At 46.0% G+C, this 25,305-nt stretch overlaps 2 protein-coding genes across 10 annotated transcripts in view; one reads left to right on the forward strand and one right to left on the reverse strand.

The window, feature by feature from the left end:
- The window catches only part of LOC135902476 (uncharacterized), an 867,879-nt gene that overhangs the window by 659,309 nt on the left and 183,265 nt on the right, over nt 1–25,305 (reverse strand). The window lies entirely within an intron of this gene.
- LOC135916969 (calcitonin gene-related peptide type 1 receptor-like) overlaps nt 1–25,305 on the forward strand; it is a 333,393-nt gene that overhangs the window by 233,911 nt on the left and 74,177 nt on the right. For 5 of the 7 annotated variants that reach the window (XR_010569125.2, XM_065450400.2, XM_065450402.2 and 2 more), the window contains one exon: nt 8,867–8,908. The gene's annotated coding sequence lies outside the window, so the exon portion shown is untranslated. Of the gene's footprint in view, nt 1–8,866; nt 8,909–9,046; nt 9,133–25,305 lie in introns of all 7 variants that reach the window. The other 2 variants (XM_070531976.1, XM_070531978.1) reach the window with 1 other exon arrangement.

Raw genomic sequence — 25,305 nt, forward strand, 5'->3', positions numbered from 1 at the left:
CTTCACATTCTAATAAAATATGTTCCATCGTTTCCCTAGCTTTACCGCAGCAAGTACATGCTTCTTCTTCCTTCTTATATCTAGCTTTATAGGTGTGTGCTCTAAGGCATCCCGATCTCGCTTCGAAACGTAATGAGCTTCCCTTTAAGTTATCCTAAATTGTTTCTTTCCTGATTTCGTTTTTTCCTCTTAAGTAGTTACTCATGGCCGGTTTCTTTTGCATTGCCGCCACCCATGAGATTATTTCAGCATCTCTGACTTTCCGCTTGACGTTCCTTGTTGCTGTGTTGCCCACCCTACAAGCCGCATACTTGTTTGTAAGCTTCCTAGTTCTTTTCCTCCACCATGAATCAATGTTTTTCCTGTACAGATACCTGAACACTATCCCAGCCCATTTACTTTCTTGCATATTCCTCAGTCGTTCTTCATAATCAATTTTACTGTGAACTTCCCTCACTTCAAAACTAGTCCAGCCTATATCACCCTGCACAGCTTCGTTTGTAGTCTTCCCGTGAGCGTCCAATGCGAGGCGTCCCACTGACCTTTGGTTCCTACCGAGTCCTGATTGTACCCCTGATTTCAAGCACGCAATCGCATTTCCAAAAGTAAGTCCTGGAACCATTACACCTTTCTACGTACTCCGGAGCGCCTCGTACCTATTGTATCCCCATAGCGCTCTGTGCTTCATTATGGCTGCATTTCTCTTCCCCTTTATTGTCATTGTTTTTTCTTCCATTTGGAAAGTTGAGTTGAAAGTTGAAAGACAAGTTGAGTACAGCGCCACCCCTGGGCTGAAGAAGATGCTACGTTTCTCAAGAAATGCCTATGAGAGCCAGTAAACCATATTTACCACTTGGGGCGAGGAGGGGCTCTGGCATCCACTTTTTCGAGTCTAGGTGAACTACTCAGCGGAGGAACGTTCTGGAATACAGGGGGTGCAAGTCACCCTATAATGAGGACGACTACTGACCCTCATGTAATATGGTAACAGTTATAAAGAAATACTGTAAAATAGAATGGCAGCGGCGTCGTAGGTTAGAAAATATTCATAACATAGTTTGCCAAAAAAAGAAGAGTAAATCAAGATAGTGTACAGTCCTAAACGACACACATGAACATACAGAGACGAAAGGCTGGAGCAAGTTTCACCCGCACTGCACTGAGTACCCACACATACGCTACGGTTCCGCACGTCTAACTGGGCCAAGACGTTCGCCCACCGTGTATAATCCGCAACGTGAGATTGGCCACGTAGCAAACACGTTACGTCCGTGCGAACTTCTCCGAAAAGCTAAATACCCAAAAAATGTCAGTGCATACAGGCTCACCTTTCTAAAAAAAGCAAGACAGAGGCATTTATGGTAGGAAAATGAGAATTCCGAAACTCATCCAGAATCTTTCAGCAAATATAAAGTGCGATAATTGCGATCAGTTTATATCTTCAGTTGTCCGCAGTTGTTTAAACGGAGTGTTAAAGTAGTTTTTGATATGTCCTCAGTGTTACCGAAAGTGTTCACTGTAAAACAAATTTTTCTTGCATGATTTTCCGGAAACTTAATATATATAATGGGCAAGTTATATTCGTTTAGGTCGGAATAAGAAAAGGAACATTTCCTCGGAATCTTTAGAGAAAGGCAAAAGGCCCCAACCAGCCCTGAACGAAATTTCTGTGATATATATATATATATATATATATATATATATATATATATATATATATATATATATATATATATATATATATATATATATATATATATATAATGACATTAGCTTCAAATTCTGCGTATCAAGGTTCAAATATATAACCCGCTTTTGCGTCTTTTTCAAATGTGCGCCCAAACTCCGTGTTGATTGGTTCCTGGAGGTCCCTCCTGCTGATCGTTCCCTCTTCGATATTTCCAGTGAACACTAAATAAAGCTGCTTATTCGCTGCGATATGAATTTTCTTCGAACTTGTCCCTGCTGCAGCCACGGCTGTCCGTGCGTGCGTGCCCACCCCCACTCCTTCCATCAGGGCATGGTTAGCCTGCACCAGCTGTGTTATCACGCTTTCAGAGAAACCTAGACGGTTTACGGCTAATCACAGTAGAGCAATGAGAACGAAAAGTCCGGTGGCCGGCTGAAATTCTATTTCTCCACTAAGACGAATTGACACCTGAACTGAGCGAAGCCTGCAGCACGCATAAGGCAGGACTCATATATGTCAGTCAGCTCAGAAAGGACCTCCAAAATTACGAGCTTTGATTGATAGGTTATGCGAATCACTGACAGTCGCGTGGTGCGCATTGAATTTGTTGTGTTTTTTTCCGTAAGTTCCCATTTTTCTTCTACATTTTCTGTCCTTTCGTTTTAACTAATCTAACTGTGATCATTTGACATGTTCAATTGTTGCCTTGCAAGCGGAGGCCCAGTAAGAAGTGCATATTAGGTCGTTTTCTTCGAAAAAGTTGCCGTTGAAAGTCACCGATTCAGTGTTGGGTTACACGCCTTTGTCCTCATTTCCGGTGCGCTGCTTATTGCCAACCATAAATGAATAATAACTTGCCCAGTTTTCTGCCCTCTTTAAATGGCTTCTGCGTTATCCTTATAACTTTCCTCGGTACCACGAGCTTGTACTGCAGTCGCAATGCACGCTTCCCTATATCCTTACTCGGCCGTTATCGTCAAGCTCATCGCCGTTCCGCAAGAATCGCCTTCTCTTGAAAAGCCTCACAAGACCGCTGCACATGGCAAGCCACTTCTCCTCGTTTCAGTTCACTAGCGGTGTCCGCTTTGGCTCCAAATGTGCATTCGGGCGAAGTTCGAGGAGAAAGAGAGAGAAGGAGGGGTACAGACGGTGTGCAATGATGCGCCCTCCTGGTTTGTTCCCTTTCACAGGCTGAAAAGGGAAGGGCAGAAAGATAAGTAAACAAAATGAAAGTTGTAAAAATGTTACGCGCGTATACGCGGCAGCGTTCACTGTGCATTGAATGGATAGGGAAGCAAAGGGCGCCGGTTTTGGGAGCCATCCTCATACAAAGCTGCGAAAGCCTTTTTGCACATCGCACAAATCTGCCTCTAGCCTCTCCCTATACCAGTGGCTAAAGCAACGCACCTGCTGCATTGAAACATTGGACTAAGTTAAATGCAGTAAGTTTTCTATAAGCACTAAAGATAATCATGGTAGGAGAACGTGGCAAAATGCTTTCGGGAAGAAAGTGCAATAGGCTCACTTATAGTCTCACCTGATTCATCGGGAGTGGTAATGCTAGGCGTTCCCGCTAGGCAAACTTCTCTCTCTCTCTCTCTCTCTCTCTCTCTCTCTCTCTCTCTCTCTCAAAGTCGTGGCACAAGTTCGCCGCAGCGTGCCGAGCCTTGCATTTGCCTTTTCATGAAGCCATTGGCTGTGTCGATCTGAACGCGCGTGTTCTCTACACGCCTTGGAAGCGAAGCGAGATTCCATTTGTTTTCTGCATGCGATGGATCCAACACTCAAGAATGGCAAAAGGCTGGTGGCTCTTCTTTTGCCGCGGAATAGTCTGGGCGTCCGCCCTGAGCGAGTCAGTGACTAAGCTCGATGCAAGGGAGGCCCTTTTCCCCGTATCCTTAACAAGGCACTATTGTTCCGTCACGCGCAGGGATCCGATGCGGAGAAGGTGGCATGAAAAATAACAAGAGTGCCAAGGGTACACGCTATTGTTTGCCGCTATGAACAAGTCGTTGTACGTATTTTTGTTGTTGCTCCAGATTAGCACGCACGACTGCTTCCGCAAAAATCAAATCTGAATCGCTGTATAGTAGGATAGAAGCAGCGCACTCTTGACTGTGTAATTGTACAGCCAACCGCAAAGTTTTACGCAAAGTTTTACGGAGAAAAAGCTGAACATCCGCGCAGCCTCACAACGCAGCCTAGTATTCGCATTTAGAGCCTCTACTAGTGCATGTGAACAACGTTGTGATGTTCTCTTTTCTGTTTGTGATGACTGCTATTACAGGCTGCTCGGAAATTGAACGCTTTCTGACATCCCGTACTCTGACATCCCGTAATTTTTGGGGTTGACTACCTGAGGAAGAAGAAAGCATACGTTATCAACTATATAGGTGGCTTGCAGTCACCTTGTGGTTGACGTTCTGGAATACCACTGTCATCCCGACGGAAATTGAACTTCTTTTAGGCAATATCATTCAGCGGAAATTCGGAATGGGTGATCCTAAACAATATGGCTACCCCGACATCTCCTGCTTAAGGCATCATATAAACATCCGCACAAAAGTGCAAGAGCGCAGTTTAAAATAAGTCTCCAGAAGGAATAATTGAACACAAGTAACGTGCGTGTACTAGTATCAGTGCACTTAAACTATACTGCGAGCCCGTGTTGTTGGCTAGCATCAACGTCATCTAACACAATTTACGCCATTTTGTCAAGGTGAGAAGTTGGCTTCGAGGTTACACTCACGTATAAGGTCTGATTGTCTAACTATAGAGCAAGCAGCCTCTCTCTCTCTTTAACTCGTCCTCTCTAACTTGCAACAGGGGAAAGCAAACAGATCAGTTGATTTGGCCAACAGCATATTGGTTCCTTATCTATTTACTTTCTCGCCGAGTTTGCGCCCCGAGGAATCACTTAACGAAGAGGAAGTAAAGAACACGTTTCTGTAGCGAAACAAGGTCTCTGTAAGTACGCAAAATATACAAGGACGCAATAATAACGCTTTCGACGTTTACGACACCAGCGCTCCTATACGGTTCTTCTTCAGGAGGATTCTTTAACGCCGCCAGCGGCGTCTCCCCGAGACGATGTCGTTCGTCATTTCTCCCAGGAATAAACACCGGTGCTCGAGTCAGCCTTGGCTCAACACGTACGTCGGCTCGCTGCCATCAGAGCGAACTCACGAAGAAAGTGCCGACGCGGCAATGAAATTACCGTCACCATGTTACTGCCGTTCCGTCCTTCTCGGTATACTTGAAGAAGCCCTCGCCGACGAAACCGTTTAGCTCTCCAGGGATTTGCACTCCAAGCTTTCGCGCGTGTTTTATTTCCTGTTTTATTTTATTTTATTCGTGGCAGCGTGCGACGTTTACCTTGTTACCCATCGTCAGGCTAATGTCTGCGCATCAGATGAGTCTCAAATACACCTACGGCGGTCCTTCAGCACCCCCGTGTCGCTCGTAAGGAGTAGTAAAATATCTTCGCCCTCTTGTGGTCTCTGCTGCCACGAACGTTGTCTTTACGACGTGACTTCGGTCATTTTGTCTGTTGCAAAAAGTATTATTGAAAGCGAACGACGGATGGATGCTGTGCAAACGAATAGAGAGAGAGAAAGAAAAACGGCCGTCAGTATGAATTAGGCCTGAGTGTCTAGGGTAACCTATACGCCGGCAAGCACCGAGATACCAGAGTCGTCGGTTACGGTCGTTCTGGCCACGCTCGGCTGCACTGCCTCTACATGTTTCAAGGTGCGAGCCATCATTGCCCGTTTGAGGAAATAAACCTCGGTGCTCGCCGTAAGATTTTCGAGATGAGCTTTCTGGTGTATTACATGCTCGCAGGTTTCGGGCGAGTGCTATCACTAAATAGTTAATTTCTGTCCAGCCGTTCACTCGTTGTTGAGGCCGCCAGAGTGCTTCGGGTGCTGCTATTAGCACTGGTTACGTTAGCTTAATGGCGCGCAGTAGTTTAACTTGTTAACGTGGACTGTGTGTGTGTGCGTGTGTGTGGGGGGGGGGGGGGTGCGTGCGTGCGTGCGAGTTCTATCCCTAAATAGTAATACAGTAAAAGCTCGTTAATTCGAACCGCAAGTGGAAGCTGCTTCAGTTCGAATTAACGAATGTTCGAACTAACGAAAGTGAAAGAGGGCAACAGTACACTGCGATTTGGAAGCAGTAGGGCATGTCAGAAATTTGGCGTGTCAGAAAGTGATGGCGTGTGCCGCGGGCACACGCCATCTTCAAGTCGAAGCTCTGGGTCCGACTGTGCCACACCACCGATGTCCACTGAAACGAACGTTAGCCGAGGCTTAACACCATCACAATGAATCGCGACGGCCGATACCTCCTAAGCTGTAAACAGAGGTGCACAACCGATGAAGACTGCTGAGACAAAGAGAGAGAGAGAAAATAATGCAGAGAAAGGCAGGGAGGTTAACCAGAGGTAGTTCCGGTTGGCTACCCTGCGCAGGGGGAAGGGTTAAGAGGGATAAAAAGAGAAACAGAGTAGAAGGGGGAGATAGAAAGGGAGACAAGCACAAACAAAGCGCGTACACTACAGAGCGGTAGGAGGCGGCGTTCTTAGAGTCTGTCGTGAAGCCCCGTAGACCGCAAGAACCTTACTAGCGCGTGTAAGGCCTTCAACGCGGATGTCCTATCGGAGCATTGGCCTAAAGCTTTTAGTTCTGAAAGTGGACGATTGTCCAACTGGTCCAGTACACTGCACATCACTTGTCTCTCAGCACTGTATCGCGGGCAGACACAGATAATGTGTGCGAGCGTCTCGTCGATGTTACATGTGTCGCACGTGGGGCTGTTGCCCATTCCTATGAGGAAAGCATAGGCGTTTGTAAAGGCAACGCCTAGCCACAGACGGTAGAGCATGGTCTGTTCACGTCGTGGTAATCCAGGCGGGAGGTGCATCCGTATGTCCGGAGACAATGAACGCAACCGACACATGGTGAAAACATTTGAGTCCCACAGGGGCAAAGTACACTCACGGGACATCAATCGCAACTCAGCCGCAGCGTCTGCTCGTGAAAACGGAATGACGACTCGCTGACCACTTTCATGTGCAGATCGGGCGGCAGAATTTACGCCCGCTACACGATTGTCAGATCCACTGTGGTGTCTGCACCAGCCCCAAGTTCAACTGACAATTCCAGGAATCGGAAAAAAAGCTGGAGCGCCATTGCAAGCTTTGAAACAAGCAACATTGGAGCACATTCACAACGTGCACAGATTCCGGCAACATGTCTACACAGATGGATCGGTGAAACTCAACACCTCTGCTGCTGCAGTCATCATCCCGGCACAATCTGAGGAAATCAAATTAAGAACTTCATGTGTGACCACATCGACGGGTGCAGAACTCGCGGCGCTCCGTGCTGCACTTGATTTCATTAAGCAGAAGCCACCGCAACAATGGACAGTCTTTAGTGACTCCAAGGCAGCCCTTCAGAGCATACGAAGCCCAATGCGCCACGGACCGAATGAACAACTGGCCTCAGAAATTCGGCACATATATCATCAAAGCTATGGCAAGGGACACGACATAATCTTTCAGTGGCTTCCAGGACATAGTAACATCAGCGGGAATGACCACGCCGACGATGCTGAGACAAAGACGCTGAACATGTGAAGGTGGCGAAGGCCCTGATTCGTTGGTTCTTGATTGCAAGCGCAGCTGCGACGTACTTGATTCGCTGTGTTTTGGCGCTTGCCGTGCCATCTCCGCACAGCATTAGCAGCTGTACAATATTTGCGAAGCCTCCGAGATTCGCAACGGGCAAGAAGTCTCGGAGGTTACGTAGAACGGAGAGGCGGCAGCCGCCGCTGCCTTCTGGCTGACCCCGCGTCGATTAGATTTTTTCCGATTTTGCCTTCTCTCGCCGTTCTCTCCGTTTCGGAGGCAATACAGCCTTGTGTGTAGGTAGTAGGCGCGTTTCTCTGGCCGTGTGCCAGGCGAGCGTAGTTCGAATTATCCGTGAGGGAACCTTGTCGCGTTCGAATTAACGGACTTTATTATACATAGACTTCTGTGGAGCTTGGCCGGACCAAATCTTACAGTTCGAATTATCCATAAATTCGAATTATTGAAGTTCGAATTAACGAGCTTTCACTGTATTCTGTCCAGCCATTCACTGCTTGTTGAGGCCCCCAGAGTGTTTTGTGTGCTGCTCTAGCCTACACATAGCCTACCAGGTGGCCAATACGTTTGCATCTAAGCTACCATGCTTCTCGATGCAACCGCATTCATTGCGGGCGCATGTCCCGTGAAGCAGCTGACCTATGCTGATTTGACGTTTTCGAAGCGCTCATTTTTCCGCACCTAAACCATTCGTGCGTATAGGCTCACACAACTTCGGACGATATCTTTCTTAGACTAGAAACTTGCGCTAACAATCTTTCTTACGTTTGAAGTTTTTTTTAAAGTTTTTAGTTGAAGTTGCAGCTTTGTGTCAGTCCCCGCAACGTGTGATGCTTTCTTTTATTCTCTACTGCTTTGTTTTTCTACCGCTCTCCTTCCGAATTGGTTTCTTTCTGAAGGCAAGCGGCCACAAACGAAACGTCTATTGTCATGCTCAGCAACAGAACTCCATAACCGTAGAGCCGCAATGACACACTCCGAAGGCACCACGGTACAATAATTGGGTGCAGTAACAATAATCTACATTGATGGTTTCGCGTAGCTACGGCGTTAAATTTAATCGCAGATGATTAACATTTTATTCCTGGGGGCTTTATTTATAGGTTTACTTTATTAAATGATTCTTTGAATTCTTACGCAGTGAAGGAACGTCTCATTTCTAATCTCGTTTGGGCGACGTTCTGTAAAAAATTTACTTAATACGCCCTCGACATTCCAATATGAAACACTTCAGAATGAACTAGAAGGTGGCCTCGTCTGAAGCATGCGCTAATTTTGATCACAAGAAGCCAGTTTTTAGCCTTCAAAACTATTTTTCAAGACACACAGCATTTGAAGAGGCTTACTGTTTACTACAGTTCCCGCCAGATGGCAGGAACTTTCGCAGCTGTTAGACAACGATGCCGAATTAATGAAAGAAAGAATGAATGATTCTATTTGTAATTTGAACCATTTATCGCAGTGCATTTGTTTACTCACCACTGTTCAATATTATGATAGCTATTTCTTCTCTTTTCTCTGCGCAGACCACCGAATGACTGGCCTTTATTGAGAGCCTTCACGTAGAGGTAAGACACCGTGCTCTTTTTATACCCTAAGGTATCAATCATGTTCATGCAACTAACACAAAACAAACTGTAACGCAACAATACTCGTGATACACAAGATTCTCTTTCTTTTTTTTGGGGGGGGGGGGGGTTGTTTAGGGTGAGGGGTGGCTTGAACACAAAGCACAGTATCCCCGCATTCGTCCACGACGAGCTCGCCAGGAGAAAACCAGAACAAGTCCAAGGCAAGTGCATGTCTGGTCCATCAGAGATGCAGCTTCCTCTAAAAGCGAAATGCACGTCATTCCTATAACAGTGCAACGCACATCTGCACAACGGGCTGGCTGTTGCCTTCATTGCATGTTACACAAATTTGAAGGGCGTTACGATGTTCTGCCGAATTACACCATTGGCGCATATCGAAGTCGATGCCTGCTATGGTGGCTGGCACAAAATTAAGAAGCGTAATGTTTAGAAGATCACTTCTAGATGTGCGGAGCAAAAGCCCCCAAACAGTTATTTCTCACATAAAACACAATGAGCTCTTCCTCTAAACCTTTGTTGAGCTGATCGACTGCTGTAACGGCCAGTGAAAGCAGCCAAGAAAGATGAGGCCTGAGCGCCGTTTAGTGAGGTCAAAGGCTGGCAATATACGCAGTGAACAGGTGTTCTGCTTTAACAATGATTTTTGTTTTTGCGCCAGGATTTGTGACCTTGCAACGGGAAGTTGTATCTCGTAAGTTAGAAAGACAACGATAACAGCATGTAATATTGGATATTTGGCGACTCTGAATTGGCTTGGTATTCAATGGTGTCCGGTCTGGTTTTACACCGCGGTAATGATACTCATGAGTCTTCCAAATATGGCATCGCATACCCACAAAGAGAGATGGGCTGATAATCAGTATGTTTAAACGCGCTGGTATATAGGGACGAATTGATAATTGGAAAACACTGAAAAATCGAGGATGAAACAATTCTTTTTGATATAATTAGCACAAAATGGATACATTATTAAATTTAAAACAAATTAAATCATTATTCCCCTGTAAATTTAGACAGAGTAATTTATAATTTTAATAGAGATGCAAATGAACACTGTTATCAGCATAGTAAAAATTTTCTAGCTCGAATATAATCACACACATCGTCAAGCACTTCCTTATGGATAAAACATAGTGCTGAAGCCCCGATGGAGAGTAGGAGCAAAGCACTTAAATTTATCAGTTTTACAAAACGGACCCCTTCACTAACCCTTTTTTTATGTGTTTGTGTGCGTGTGTGTGTGTGTGTGTGTGTGTGTGTGTGCGCGCGCGTGTGTATGTATGTATGTATGTATGTATGTATGTATGTATGTATGTATGTATGTATGTATGTATGTATGTATGTATGTATGTATGTATGTATGTATGTATGTATGTATGTATGTATGTATGTATGTATGTATGTATGTATAGTTGTCTACGTAAATGTATATAAATAAATGTGTATGCATGCCTTTCGTCACGATGACCGCTGATTACGACAACCGCAACACTATTGCATGAAACCATTGGTGGAGTTGGGGACGTTATCGACTATTTTTTTTTTCTTTGCAACCCCGAGATCTCCTTGTCTCGTTCGACACACTCCAGATCCTGCGCGTCTAAATTAAATGTACAAAGCGCATATTGGCTGACGTCAGAATTCTCTGGCTCCCTCGCCCTAGCGGCGGTCAAAATCGTGCTTTCACGTATTTCAGCCTCGCCGAGGAATACCCGGAGCGTGATGCATAATGCCAGAGGTTGCGGCTTATGCAGCTTGCGGGCCTGACAAATGTATGATGTACGTATGTATGAACAAGTGCATGGCAAATGAGCGAGCGACTAGAGTAACAAAAACAAAAAACAAAAATTCCCAGAGTTTCGAACACGGCCTTATTTGCCTGACTTAGCGTTACACGAGAAAAACCACCTGTATCGTTTCTTTATGCTTCTGCGTAGCTTTTTTTTTTGCGATCCTTCCGCTCGACGCTCCATCGGCGCTGCCGCTAGCACAGGTATGCTGCTCTCCAAGCGTGGGCTGCAGCGCCTACACAAGCCTGCATCAATGATTCGTGTGAGAGCTTTGGGTTTCTGCCGTTGGCGCTGCGAAGCAGCTACGAATTAAATCAAGCTTTCTCTTTTTTTCCTAAGAAACCTTGTGACGGGAGTCCGAGTAAGCCAAGAGCATGATAAGACGCTTAAAGAAAGATGAGCGGGCCTTGGGGAAGACGGTTTCTCTATTAGCGCCTGCAGGAATTTCCTATTTTTCGCTCAGCGCTATACGGCGAAACGGCTAATGATGTGGGCCCTCTTGTCCTCGGCGGGACATCTCAGACGAGTTCATTCCCTCGCTTCCCCCGAAAATCAATGTAAACAACGTCACGTTGCGTACGCTGGGGACGAAAGCCGCATATATAAACATAACAAGATACACTCTTTGGGGAGACGCTTTCGTTAGAGACTTTCTCGACATTTCGTTGTACATTCTTTCTGCTTCGTCTACCAGCGCCTTCTTGCTCAGTAAGCAGAACTCCGCTGCCTTCGAAAGCGTTTAGACAACAGTGCGGCGCAAGAGAGCTGACGAAACCTTTTTTTTTCTTTTGTACGCGCTTCTAATTCTGGCCCCGTTTAGCGAGCAAATTTCGCAGCAAAGTTCACACGCGGCGGCGCATGTCTTTGTCAGCGCGTAAAGGGACGGCGCGTTTGTCCACCCGCTTGAATTTTCGAAACGCACCCGATGCTTTACGACACCGCCACTAAGTGAAGCGATGGCACGAGTTCTTTGCTCCGAGAACGTATAAAAGCGCCCTCGAGAGCGCTCGAGCGGACATTGTTGCTACTAGTGAAAGCTTTTCTACTGTGGTGTTGCTTGTCAACGTCAAACCAGGAGCAGCTTTTTTTGTGATTGTGCGGCAGTTTTCCGGGAGTTACTCAGCTTGCACTGAAATTCTTCCGAACACTAGCGTTATCAAGGGTAATGCCATTGTATAGTGGGTGGTGGAGAAGAGCTCAGTTTGTGTTGTAGCAGAAGAATGAGCACAAACAAGACGTGAAGGAAAACGGAAGACGAGTAAGACGTTGAAGGAAGAGCTCGGCTCGGCACAAAGAACTGGGGCCGCACGGTCTAACGCTAAAGAGTCCGAAACTTCTTGCCGGACGCGTCCGCTACAATATGCAGAAGTATCTAAACGTGTCGATTATTCGAATGCTTATAAGTGCCATAGGCAGTCATTGAGTTAACGAAGCGAAAGAGCCACTGGCGCCTGGTGATATGCGCATTGCTAGAACAGTATTTCGTCGACACGATAAGATAAAACGTCGCCAAGCGCATTTAACTGCAGTTAAGTGGAACACCGAAACACCGCACTCGAACTGAACCTGGATTATCAGCTGGGCGGAAGCGCGCAAAGACTAATCCGGGCTCGCTCTGCGATCTGCTAGCCTCCCTGTTTAGCTCAGACAGTACAACGACCACCCTGAAGAAGTGTCGGTCCGGGAATCGATTCTCGTAGTTGTATGAAGCATTCTTGCAGTGCGAAGCTTCCTTTACTGAAAAATATCTACGTGTTATTTTCTTTCTTTTTCTTTGTAGCTTTGTGCTACATTCGGGGGGACGACAATTTTCTTTTTCTTTTTTGAACTGGACCTTTAGGCCAATTTTAATTGTCGTTTAGCAGCCCCCTGTTGTCGGACTAGTCAACTCGTGATCATGACAACGATAGAGCCCCTTTAATGAAATGACGAGAACCCGTACAAGCTCCCGGCATATTAAGCAAGAGCACAATTACATGCGTCAAACTAGGCACTTTGTATCACCGTGAAACAGGCCTTGCGCCTTGCCTCTAGCGCTACCACTTAAGTGTTTTTTTATGCGTTGCCCATGGGACATAGTATATGCTCACACTTACGCCTAATATTTTCAAGTCGTAATCCTGCCGACCGTCGAAACTTCCCCGTGCTATTGCGTTTACGGTGTTGCATCGTGGAGCCGACCGGCCAGAAAGGTGTACTGAAGTATTTGAATTCGAAATTCACTCGCCAGACGTGAGGGAAATCACGGCCGTGCGATGTGTAGGCACAGTGGTGAGCTTGCTCAGCCTTCCGCTAAGCGAGACTGGGTATGAATTCGCGCCTCGCTCCGTCGACAAGTCACACTGGGAATCTGAGCGGCGTTGCGCAGACCGTGTATGGTCTGGCGCTAGCGGCAGTCGTAAAGTTCGGCTGCAGCCGGTCCGTAAACTTTATTGCTCCGAGGTTGCGCCAGCGCAGCATGCTACGCCGCTGAAATCGGCGGCCGGCAATGTGGACACGCCCGGCGTGACGTCATTCTCTGGTCCGCTTATGGGCTTGCAGCGAAGTTCCCTATAACATCTTTGCATATTTCCCCTGAGGTATGGAAAAAAACCCGATGCTAGCTGCCACTCACAGTAGGGCCAGCTCAAATGGCCTGCGTCTGGGGTGGGTGGATATAGCTCCTGATCTTGTCGATGATGTTCGCAGAATATGAGCTTCCACAGTAGTGTGAACCATGAACAATACGCCTTGCTGACTTTTGTTTTCCTTAATGGCTACGGTGGGGTGCGGATAAGCACCAGGTCGCGGGAACGAATTCCGGCCGCGGCGGCCGTACTTCAATGGCAGCGAAATGCAAACACGCCTGTGCATTGGGTGCACGTTAAAGAACCCAAGGTGGTTAAAATTAATCTGGCGTCTTCCACAACGGCATGCCTCGTAATGAGGTCATTGCTTTGGCACGCGAAAATCGAGAATTAACTTTTTTTTTAACCATCAACACCGGACACTTGAAAGGATGTTCACACACTTAGAAATGACGTTTTCTCTTTTTTTTTTCCTTTTTACAATCTCCTTCCTTTTTTCTTTCTTCACTTTTTTTTTTAATGTGCCGACAATGTTCGGGGTGTCGTTCATAACAGGCGCCAATAAGCTCCAATCGTCATCAATCATCATTAATATCTCAATCACCTAGAAAAGCCTGAAATTTTGCTGTAAACAGATGGACTTACTTCTCATCGCTTTAGCTACAATTCAAGTGTCTTAAAGGGAAGCTGAAGAGTCTGTCGAATTCAATAAGACGCTCATATACGGATGCGGGATTCTTATAAACCATGTAGGTAAAATTTGGGTTTTCTTTTTCAATTAGGAGCGACGTAATCGTCGGTTGAAATTGCGCTGTAGCTCCGCCCCCCGTCAAGTGAGCGAGCGGAGCGGAGACCGGAAACCGCAATGTTGTGACGTCAACTCTGCTGCTTCGTTCCTTCGCAGCGTCCGCGACCGTGCCTGACCGCGCTTGTTTCTGCGTGCGTGCCATCGTAATTTGCTTCGATCGACCCTGTATTCCTTTGTTGGTGCGTCTGCGTGTATGTAGAGTGGTAGTCAACTTGCGTGGTAGTCAACGTGAGTGGTAATCAACGTGTGTGCTAATCAACGTGAGTGGTAGTCAACGTGAGTGGTAGTCAACGTGAGTGGTAGTCAACAGATGAAGATCACTACACGTACTGCATGAACCGGGAAGCTTTTCACACGTTTAAACCGTCTTTGTAGATTGCCGACAGCTTTGGACAGCGCACAAATGCCGACGATCGCATCCCCGCTTACGTTCCACGAGGAGGTATGCAGGAACACAACACTACAATTGTTTGACCGGGAACGAGCTCACTAGATCGGCGAAAGATCGGCGCGATCACTAGATCGCTTTGCACAAAACATATTCACCAAAGAGCATTTCCAACACGAGGAGATCCCAAGACTTTGCTTTCGTTCGCATCGAAAGCACTGCTCGCACCAGCATCGTTTGGTTCTTCGAGAGGCCGGCTCTTCGAAATCGGCTCGTACATGTAGGGAGTAACGCCGAACTCCTCAGAAAAACGCAGTCTCTCTAAATTTTCCATTACCGTCTCAGAAAAACAGCACCACACTACCCGGCACTGCGCTTCATGTGTAGCGGCAGCGGTCGGCAGCGGCAAAGTTGACGTCACGAGGCGCACCGACCAATCACAGGCGGAAACGAGACGCGCGAGCTGGGCGTGTCCGCTGCTGCACTTTTCGTCGAAATAAAATATATTTGCGCTTTCTTTCGCTCAATTTCGATACGATATTCGAATTCTGAGGGTTGAAAACCATTATGTACAGATGTTCACTCATTTTTTCTGGAAAACCTTTCAGCTTCCCTTTAAAGCTTTAATGATGTAATCATTGGTTCACTAAATGCTAGCTTCAAAGTATTAGCCGGTCCCTGGAATCAGCGCGCTCTCTCTTATGTGAATTTTCGCGTCGCACTGTAGTCTCTAGGAGTTGGACACAATTAAATATAATGCATCTTTTCTCTTGCTTCTAAAGTTATTAGTTGCTGTTATTATCGTTGTTCTTTGAAACACTGCAGCCCCAGCAATACTGTTATCACAAAAATTGTTTACAATTTTTATTTTGTGTCATATTCATCAAGGTAACGGTGATAATAAACAATATAAACAGTGAAAGCTGTATTTTTCGCGACCAATTTTGTTTTCTCCCGACGAAACCAATTTATCCGCTCCTCCACAAAACGGCTCAGAACTGCACGCTGTATCATATAAGTATATTACAGCTAATAATACTGACCTCACAGTGCCTTTAGAATGTGTCCTTTGTTAAAAATATTGCGGCAGGATCATAAAGAGCGGTCGAACTTCCTGGTATTTATTTTTCTGCATTGCTTGCAGGGGTAACCATGGTGAAGATAACTTGTTTGAAGACGAACTTCTTGCACATTGTGGGGTATCCTGCAGCGATAATTCTTCAAGCAAAATACTACTCATAAAGTAGTTCAAAAGTTACAGCCGTCACGTACGAATATTTCATCGCTAGGCACTACACAGATTCCGTGTAAACCAGTAATACCTTATTTCGCCTTGATGCTGCTCAGGCTTAAGAAGTTATACTGTGCATCTATATGATTTACCATTCGGTAAGGGAGTTTTATAATTATTTTAGAATAAACTGCATGTTTCCAACGGTGTGCAGGAGCTGCAGTGAATAATCCCCGCGCCTCTGTTTCCGTAGGTGTATGTTTCGCCGCATTGCAAGTACACGTTGCGGCGATGCGTACTTGCAATGCGCCGGCACTGAGCGGCAAAGCGGTGCCACAGGCTGTTTAATGTGAGTGCGGCTTCACTGACCCAGCGGAGAGCCTGCGTTCAATTTCATCCGACATTTATTGGCGTTAACGCCATCGTGCACACATCATAGCGCGATGGAACTAAAAGATACGTATCGATTCCCTGCAATGTGAATGGATGCGTTCAAAGCACCCGGCAGGGATGCTCAACCTAAACAGTGCTTCAAGTCTGACGAAACTAATTCGGCGCATCACTTAGACATTTCGCACAGAGCAGCTTTAGTGGAACTTGGAAAAGGGGCCTACAATAGGGAATTGAGCATAGTTTCTTGAGCACCTCACCTAAGCTTCCCAATCCAGCATTGCTGCAAGTAACGCCATCGGATAGTTCCATAAAGATCCGATTTTTATTGCTTAAAGGGACACTAGAGGAAAGTACTAACTCGAGCTAGATGGACAGATAATTCGTTCGGAAGTCTATCATCGTTCTCTGTCTGCCAATATATCTTTTTTTGCCTAGGAAATTGCCATCGAAGGAACCGTTTCTGCTTCTCAGTTTGAACCACCCGCGCCAAAGCGGAGGACTTGACGTAATCTCCATGTGACCGCCTTCTATGTCGTTGTTATGTTTTTTGTGGACTCCTTATTTAGCCCTATGCACGAAGCGTACTGCTTGGTGAGTGTGGGTGTTCAGACTACGTGAGTCAATCTGTACCTCTGCTTGAGTTGAAGTTGCCAGTTACGGTCACTTGAGCCTCCCCTGCCGGAGCCGGCAGGGTGGTGAATTGCCACACGTTGCCGTTTCGGCCATTGTTAACAGAGAAAAGTGATGTCATTCGCAGTAGCGGGTCGCGGCCGCTCATTGTGAATCAGAAGTGCTGACGCCACACGTAAGAGGTACCATGGTCGACAATAGATGGCGTCACTACCATTTTCTATTTCCGTCACTTTCTCGCTTACAGAAGCTCTCTTTTCATTTTGAGTGACGAATTCGTTAGGTGTACAGAGCATGATCTTTCATTCTAGCTCGACTTATTATTTGCACCTACTGTCCCTTTAAGCCAAGCACAACTAACAGCATACCTCGAAAGGGAGACGGAAAGGGATGTACAACGCATACGGAGAGGATGCAACCACGATGGATTCAATCAGTGCGCCAGTCCGCAGTCAGGAAGATACTATGGCTTGGTACATCAATTACCACCGATCTACGGCAGTCCCACGCGCGTCTTAAATGTCTGCTGGTGCATTCGTATTCGGCTGCATTTTTATGCGAAGCATATTACGAGAGCTCAACCCAGGTCCTCAGGCGCGGCGGTGTCGCCTTCAATACCACGTGACACCGTGACGTCACGACAGAGGAGAAACGGGGCTCCAACTCGCACCGTCGCTCGCCCTCGAGCTCCACCACTGGAAAAGCTGGCGCCACCGTCGGCGTGACGTGCTAGGAGGGATCACGTGGACATAGCGGCCGCGTCGGCTGCTTCGAGCGCGCCGAAGCGAGCTGAAAACGAGTTTAAATTTTCTCGTACGCTGCGGTCCTCATTTAGTGGCAAAATTTTCCCGCTTCGAGTGTCTCCTTCACGATGATTGAAAGCACTACAATAGGTAGTGGCTGCCTTTGAAGGCGCGCAACATGGTAGGCTACTGCTCGGTGCCGCAGGGCCGGACGCACGTAACGGAGGCCGGTGTCAGCCTTATTCACACGTAGCCGCAGGACAAGGAGCTGTGTGAAGCCTGACTCGCGAAACATAAAACCAGCAAACAGTCATCGGCTACAACTCGGGTATGCAGCAAGCACAGACGCGAGGAAGATTTCTGCTACGGCGCCCGGTCTGCGATGTTCTGAAAACGCGCGCTGAGACGCTCGCCCGAGTCCGCTGCCCGACTAATGTCATGACGGTTTGGTCTATGAACTTGTCGATGCTATAGATACTGGCAAGTTCAGTGGAGTGGAAAGGCAGCGGTAAGAAGCACATTTAAAAAAAAGCATGGCATATGGTCATGTTTGTGTTATGAATTAATGCACCGGATTACAAAAAAGGAGCAGCGGGAAATTGCACGCTGAGAACACCGATAAACATACAGTGCGACGCAACTCGAAAAATAGCATTGAAAAGTCAAAGAAGTTAGAAGAAAAAAAGATTGAATCATCGCGATGGCACATCACAGTCCCCGTAGGCGTCGAAGTCTCTACAGTGAAATTATTTTTGAACAGCTCTGATAGCGCCCACGCAACAATCGTTGCTTGTATACTGCCAATACTCGTATTCTGCGGCCTAAAGCTCATGGCACGGTGCGAAAACGCGCGCAGGAGAAAGCGAAACAGTACGCGGACAAGCATGCAGACGCGCAGTCAGTCGCTGCGAATCTGCGCGATCGCTGCATTGAGGCTTCATTCTATTACGCTCCATTTAGTTATACAAACACTATAAGAACATATTTCACATAGTTTGCTCTCAGCGGTTACCTACCTTTCACGCAAGAAGCCGGTTCGGGAGACTCTATCGCGGCGACCGCGCGCAGTGCCGTTCACTGTACGTATTCGGTAAAGAGATAGCGTCTGTAAACGACTGTGTGCTGTCAGTTTGCCCAAGATTATTATTTAGACAGTAAGAAACTTCTCTCGTTTCGAAACTACTTACAGAAATGTCCGGGAGAGCTCGCGCGTGGTGTTTTCAGTGAGCGCTGACAGCAAAACCTATGAGGAGCGCACCACGTGATCCCTCATACTACGCCAGCGAGGCGCTTCCGATAGATGGCGACTCCGTAACTCCTCGCCGCCAATATAAGCAGCTGCGCTTGCCTCTGCTAGACACTCACGAGGTGAGATGCCTCCTGGAGACAGAGCTGCTCGTTGGAATGAGAAGCGAAGGTTGCGGCGTGCTACAGAGACTGTTTCTAGGTGGCTTTGCTACGGCGCAGCGACTACGCGCCCCGCATCGGACGCGGTGAGCGTCGAGCAACGCAGCGTTCGGCGCGACAACGAAATGTGCGCCTGAGCAAGCGCCGCATGCCTGAGCCGACGACACCGGCTTTTCTGCGACACGAGCTCCTAAACGCTGTCGCGGTAAAATAAAGGCTAGTATGCTTCGCACCCTGGGCTTAACCTTAGCTAAGCCACAGCCAGTTTTTTTTTTATCTTCGCACCCAATTCTCACTCTAATAGGCCACCTGGTACGTACTGATTGGATTACGTGACTGGTCCATCTCCATTTCTTTCTTTTAGCCGAAACATTTATATCGACTGCGCATGTGTGCTCTCTATTGTTCAGTCGTCTTCGCTTCTCTTAAGCCTGTCATGTCTCACCCATTGCACGTACCGTGGTGTTTAGCTCCTCCTCTAGATTGTTTTTGTTGTACGCCAACTAAGCTCCGTAGGTTGAACCGCTAAGCCACACTGTTCCCTCTTATCATGCTGTGAACAAATTTAACTACAAATTGCGCAGTTGTTTAAGTGATCGACGATTTCATCCGCTTGCGTTGCTTACGGTGTTCCGCTGCATAAACCTTTGATGTCCTATAGTCCGAGTCAAATTTGGTTGTCATGAGATCTAAGGCCACCTTTGTCGGAAAAAAAGAAGGCACAACTGAAAGCAAGAGAAATCTTCAAAATACGCTTCTAGCATTAGGGTCATCTTCTGTGGTGTCATACTATTAATATTATTATTGTTATTCCGGGCCTGTCAAAGCCTGCTTCTCGTACTCTGTAATATTTTGTTCAATAAACTATTATTATTATTATTATTATTATTATTATTATTATTATTATTATTATTATTATTATTATTATTATTATTATTATTATTATTGCGCCAGCAACAAAGCCCTCGATGTTGTTCCTGGGCACTTTAATAAACACCCTTGATTGATTGATTGATTGATTGATTGATTGATTGATTGATTGATTGATTGATTGATTGATTGATTGATTGATTGATTGATTGATTGATTGATTGATTGATTGATTGATTGATTGATTGATTGATACGCTATTGTTGTCGTTGTTGTATTTGATGCTGCTGTTGGCTATTGCTGGTTCTTCAACAGGCGCACGCGCCTGCTTACATTACTCGAGTCTTGCAGGCATCATTGCCTGCGGTTTTCCAAATACAGGCTCCCAATGCCACCTTCATATGGAGCATGTTTCGAAGCCTTCAATTTTCGTTTTCATCAGCACATCGCTGTGAATTTTTGCTCGCTCCCTTAAGAGCTGAGACAATACAGATTCCTCCTTAAATTCATGTCCCTGGGCAAAACACGAGCATGAGAAAAAAAAATGCACCGCTCAAAATATAGTAGTTCAAGTAAACGGTAACGACTACGAGAAAAGAATCCGTTGTGCGATCAAATACAAATCTCAACGTGCAAGTGAGCGTGCGGCAAATAGAAAAAAAAAAAAGAGAAGATACGAAATCTGCCGACGCGCGCAACACATCTGTCACTCCCAGTCCTGCCCCGGCAAAGGAGACGCACCAGCGCACTTTACCGCCCATTTTTTGAAGCGCGCGCTTCTTCACCCTTTGCTCCCGGTAACGCGGGCTTCCTGTGACCAGCTGCGACGTCTGTGGCCGAAGGCTATGTTTCTAATAAACTTAATGTTATTGCAGAGCTTAAGTTAAGGCAGAGCTTGTTCGTAAGAACAAGCTCCGCATGCCACAACCACTATGGTGAAAAGCGTTCTACCAAAAATATTCGCTCGATCGCCCGTGATCCACTGCGTGAGCCGAGTATTTATTAAGACTCAATATACTTGCTGCTTCGCGTGCAAGCTAGGGCGAGCCAGAGTAATATTGGAAACTCACTTCTAGCACAAGGAGACCTACATATTGTGCTTCTCCCTGTATAGAAACTTTCCAAGGCTAAGAAACAAAGAAAGACACAGGGCAACTTTAGGCGGTGGCGATTTTGGTAATAGAAACCTAGCGGGGACAGTCTGATATGAGATTTTGAAGGTTAGAGGCACTTTCTTTTTTTCTCTTGGTCAGCATTGTTGAATGTGGCGCCAAACCACGCGAGAATCGGTGTGATAACAGAATGACCATCACCGGCTGCTGCCGGTCTTTCACTGGACCGGCTTCTTTAACGGCTGCATTTTGAGTGGGCTTAAATTGAAAGCGAAATTCTGACTCTTTTGCGCGTGGCTAGTAGAACCATATACATAGCATGATGGCTCCCTCTGCAGATAGGGATATATAAATCACCATCCTTTCATATCATTACTCTAGAAGGCACGCATCTCTTGAGGCAGGCAGATTTCCACTCCGAGTTTCCCAAACGGCACAAATAAACAATGCCTGAAAGCTAGCACCACAGTAGTGCCCAGCAGCCGGGCATCATGAGCACTCAAGGGGCGGCAAGTGAAAGTCTTGGCACTCATATTATTTGAAACAGGTGCCGTCAGCTCTCAGCCACGACGAGCGTGTCACACTCACCACACGCAATCTCCGAGTGTGTAGTAGATATTAGAGTTGCGGAGTGGAGTCCTTTTCTATTTCCACTCCATTCCGGAGAGTGTGGACTCCTTTAATTTAATTCCTTTTAACTCCACGGAAATGGAAATAGTTGAACCATTCTCACTCCTGGAGTCGTTGGCCAGGGCTATTCCGTTCCTCTCCAACTCCAGTAAATGAAACGCTTTCTTTCTCATTGTTAGCTAGTTGCGCTTGCGTGCCTAGCGACCAAAAAATTATTTTTCAGGTCCCTAAAACGTAACAATTAAGGTTACGTGTTATTTTAGAGCGCCGTTCTTATGCGCCCGTTCTTGCGTTGGGCGTCGGCGTACCCGACGTAACCGAGCAAACGAGCACAGAGAAGGATGAAAGAGAGAACGCGGAGTGCAGCGGGGGATGAAAGAGGCGATAGCGAAGAGAGAGCGAGGAGGAAAGCGGAGGAGGCGGGTGCAGCGGAGCATGATGCGGAAAGCGGACGAAGTGAGTATGGCGAAAACGCGAGAAGAAAAGCGTAGTGTCACGCAGGACGGACTCTGTGGCAACGGCCACTACGTGGTGGCGCCAGAGTAGCGCGCTGTCGTCCGCTCGCCGATGACGCCATCGATAAGGCATGCGGCGAGCGCCTCCGCCGATACCATATAGGGAAACAAAGCGCTGCATGAGCGGAGGTCTGTCTGCGGTGGCTGCTGTGATTCGTTATCACGCGTCACCCACGCGCTGTCTCTCGCGATCTGCCGATTAGCGAGGCAGTCATGCCACTTTGCTGCGTTTGGGATGTGCCCCAGCAAACATATGGTCCAGGCCAGCCACGCTACTCACAGTGTTCTCTTCCTAGTATAAACCGTGTACCTATATAATAATAATGCAAAATTCTCCTTTCACGTACAGAGCTGCTCTCAAATTGCGCATAAGGGAGTATCGTAATTGTTGGGGATTTTCTTATAAGAACAAACATGCTTTGTGGCCTCTTATATATATATAGCAAGATGAGAAGCACAACTTCGCGGTTATCGTTGGTTTATTTAGGCAACAGCTTCGGCCGGTGGCCCCACCTTTCTGTCGGTCCACTGCACAGCGTTTTGGAATCGACACGAAATAAACAAACCAAGCTGTCGTTCGTACCTGTTTCAGCAGACCCAAGGAACCATGCCGCTGATCGATATTACGCATGCGCCCGTTCCTGCGTTGAGCGTCGGCGACGGCGTAACCGAGCGAACGAGCTCAGCGACAGATGAAATAGTTGTATATATATAAACGGCTGTAGTTTATATATATATATATATATATATATATATATATATATATAAATATATATATATATATATATATATATATATATATATATATATATATATATATATATATATATATATATATATATATATATATATATATATATATATATATATATATATATATATATATATATATATTAACGGCAGCCAAGCAACACGTTGTTTCTCGCTCTAGAACTGATTTTCGCACCAGTATACCCAGCGCCTTCCAGTATGCCTTGCCAGTTCCGTGCTCCAGCATCCAGCGCGCGACATTGGGCCCGTAATTGGGCATGGCTCTGGACACTGGGTAAATGGGTTGTGCAATACAGACCAGTACATGTGTATTGTTTAACGGCTCTCTTCTCTTCGAAGCTGCCCAATGAAACAATAAGCGCTACTTAAATATCCCAGCTGAAGAAATTATGTGCTTTTTTTTCTTAACCAAGTGAATAGCGTTCTAAAAGTGCTCCTCTGTTCGCTTACATTTGCAATCATTGTCGACGATTCCTACACTTTTCCTTTTTGAAAGAGTAATTTACTAGCACGGCTTAACTTATTACTTTTAAAGTGGGGACCTATTCGGCGACTTCTTGTTTTCACGGGTATAGGAAACAATGAAGAGACGGTAAATGAATCTCACACGTACTGATGATAAGCAGAGGCACTTCGTGATCACAGTCATTTCTGGATACGGGACCCTTGGGTATATCGTTACGCCAAACTACCCGCTTTTCTTGCGAGTCCTTTTTATAGTAAAAGGGAAACAAGAATACAGGCGAAAGATAACAAAACAAGTAGCGTAAGTGAAGGGAATCGGCGCAATAAAAACTGTACAGCGACACCCGCTGCGCAGACGTGTCAGGATAACGTTGCATTAGCAGTACGTAATTGCGGACGTCACACACAAAAATAAATGCCGTTTAACTAATCCTGGCAAGTCAAGTGCCTAAACTCGAAGTTGAGAGGAGTGAGTATAATTCTATGGCGTTTTCCGCGCCACTATGGCCGCAAAGTGAAGACAATAGAAAAAGAACTAGCTGAGCCTTATAAACCGGCTGCTATATAGTTGATTTTTCACTGGCGACTAGAAGAAATAATTTTTTTTTTTTGTATAAGCTGTAAAGGAATGGAAAAAAAACTGTTCGAGTCGGATTTCATTTCAAGCAGCAGGCGCGAAATGCGAGAAGCTGACGGTGCTTGATTTTTCTTTCTTTTTCCTTTTACTTGTTCAACTTTTTGAATTTTACGGTGAATCCGCTATTAGAGTTCCTTAGTTTTATTTTTTTTTTTTCATTTGTGCTCTTATGGTCAGCTATTTATTTAACGTGGAAATTCCCGGATGATGGATGAATTCATTTACACCCCAATGCTAACCTACGGTATACGCTTTTTTGTCTTGCAAAACTCTTGCACCTTCTTTTATGTGAATACTTATATGCCCGGCCCCCGTATTACTTCTACCGCTGGTTATTTGTCAGCGCTGTTAAAAAAGAAGCCAACTTCCTAAGATGAAGTGACAGGTCTTGTTTTACGTAGAGTGAGAAAAAAAGAAAAAGAAACTAATTAAGCCGGGCCGATTGCTGTATAAGTTATATGTGTCCCAACTGAAAAAAGAGAAACAAGAAAAAACGTGGGAGCCTGCCCAAAAAAATTTTAGGAAGGAGGTGGGTAGAAGATGTGCACTCCACAAATACATCATATGTGTACGCCAACGCAACACTTGACTTCTCACATTATTTCCGTGTTCGTATCTGAAATTTAAGCTAAAATAGCCGTTATGCAACCGAAACTTCAAATGTAGTATTTGTCTTGAATAAGCCGGGAAGTGTTCAGGGAACGAAGAGTCCTATCATTGATTGTCGCGTGCACCCATATCTGCATGTGTCCTTAGACGCATGTTGGATTCGTACATTACGCCGACCCCCCCTTTTTTTTTCACGCAAGGAAGAACTTCAGCGCTGCGCTGATAGAAAATGATAATAACGCAGTTAAATTAAAAGTGAAACGGGCGTTCTCGTACTTTTTCTTTAATTTCAGCAAGAACGTAAAACCATGCAAGTGCAGTTCCCGTGACAACGTTAGGATTATACGCACAAGAAGCCTTTCCAGAGAGTGTAGTAAGGCGCACAAAGCTGACAGGAAAGCACTCCGCATCCAGACACATGTGCACGAAACCAACCCGCGCCTCGTTCATGAGTGCTCTCGGGTTGAGGATTGGGCGAGTTGGTATGGCATTCTAGAACTGGTACAGCGCAACATACAAAGGAAGAAACTAGTCCAGCCGGCCAGTCGTTTACAAATGAGAAGCGCATGCGTTTGCAGACTTCTTTTACAAAGACACTATTTTAGCCACAGAAATCTTGCAGTGTAAAAACATTTGCCAGAATCTTCTCTCCATTTTAATAAAATTTTATATTGGTGGTATTTACAGTGCATCCAGGCGAATGAGTTAAATTTTGTGCCACTCGCAAAACACACGTGCAAGGCTTCGGAGCGCTTACATGCGTAATTTATTGCCAATGCCGCAGGTAACTGAAACACTTTCAACTTT

The sequence above is a fragment of the Dermacentor albipictus genome, chromosome 1, assembly GCF_038994185.2.
Source record: "Dermacentor albipictus isolate Rhodes 1998 colony chromosome 1, USDA_Dalb.pri_finalv2, whole genome shotgun sequence".
NCBI lineage: Eukaryota > Metazoa > Arthropoda > Arachnida > Ixodida > Ixodidae > Dermacentor > Dermacentor albipictus.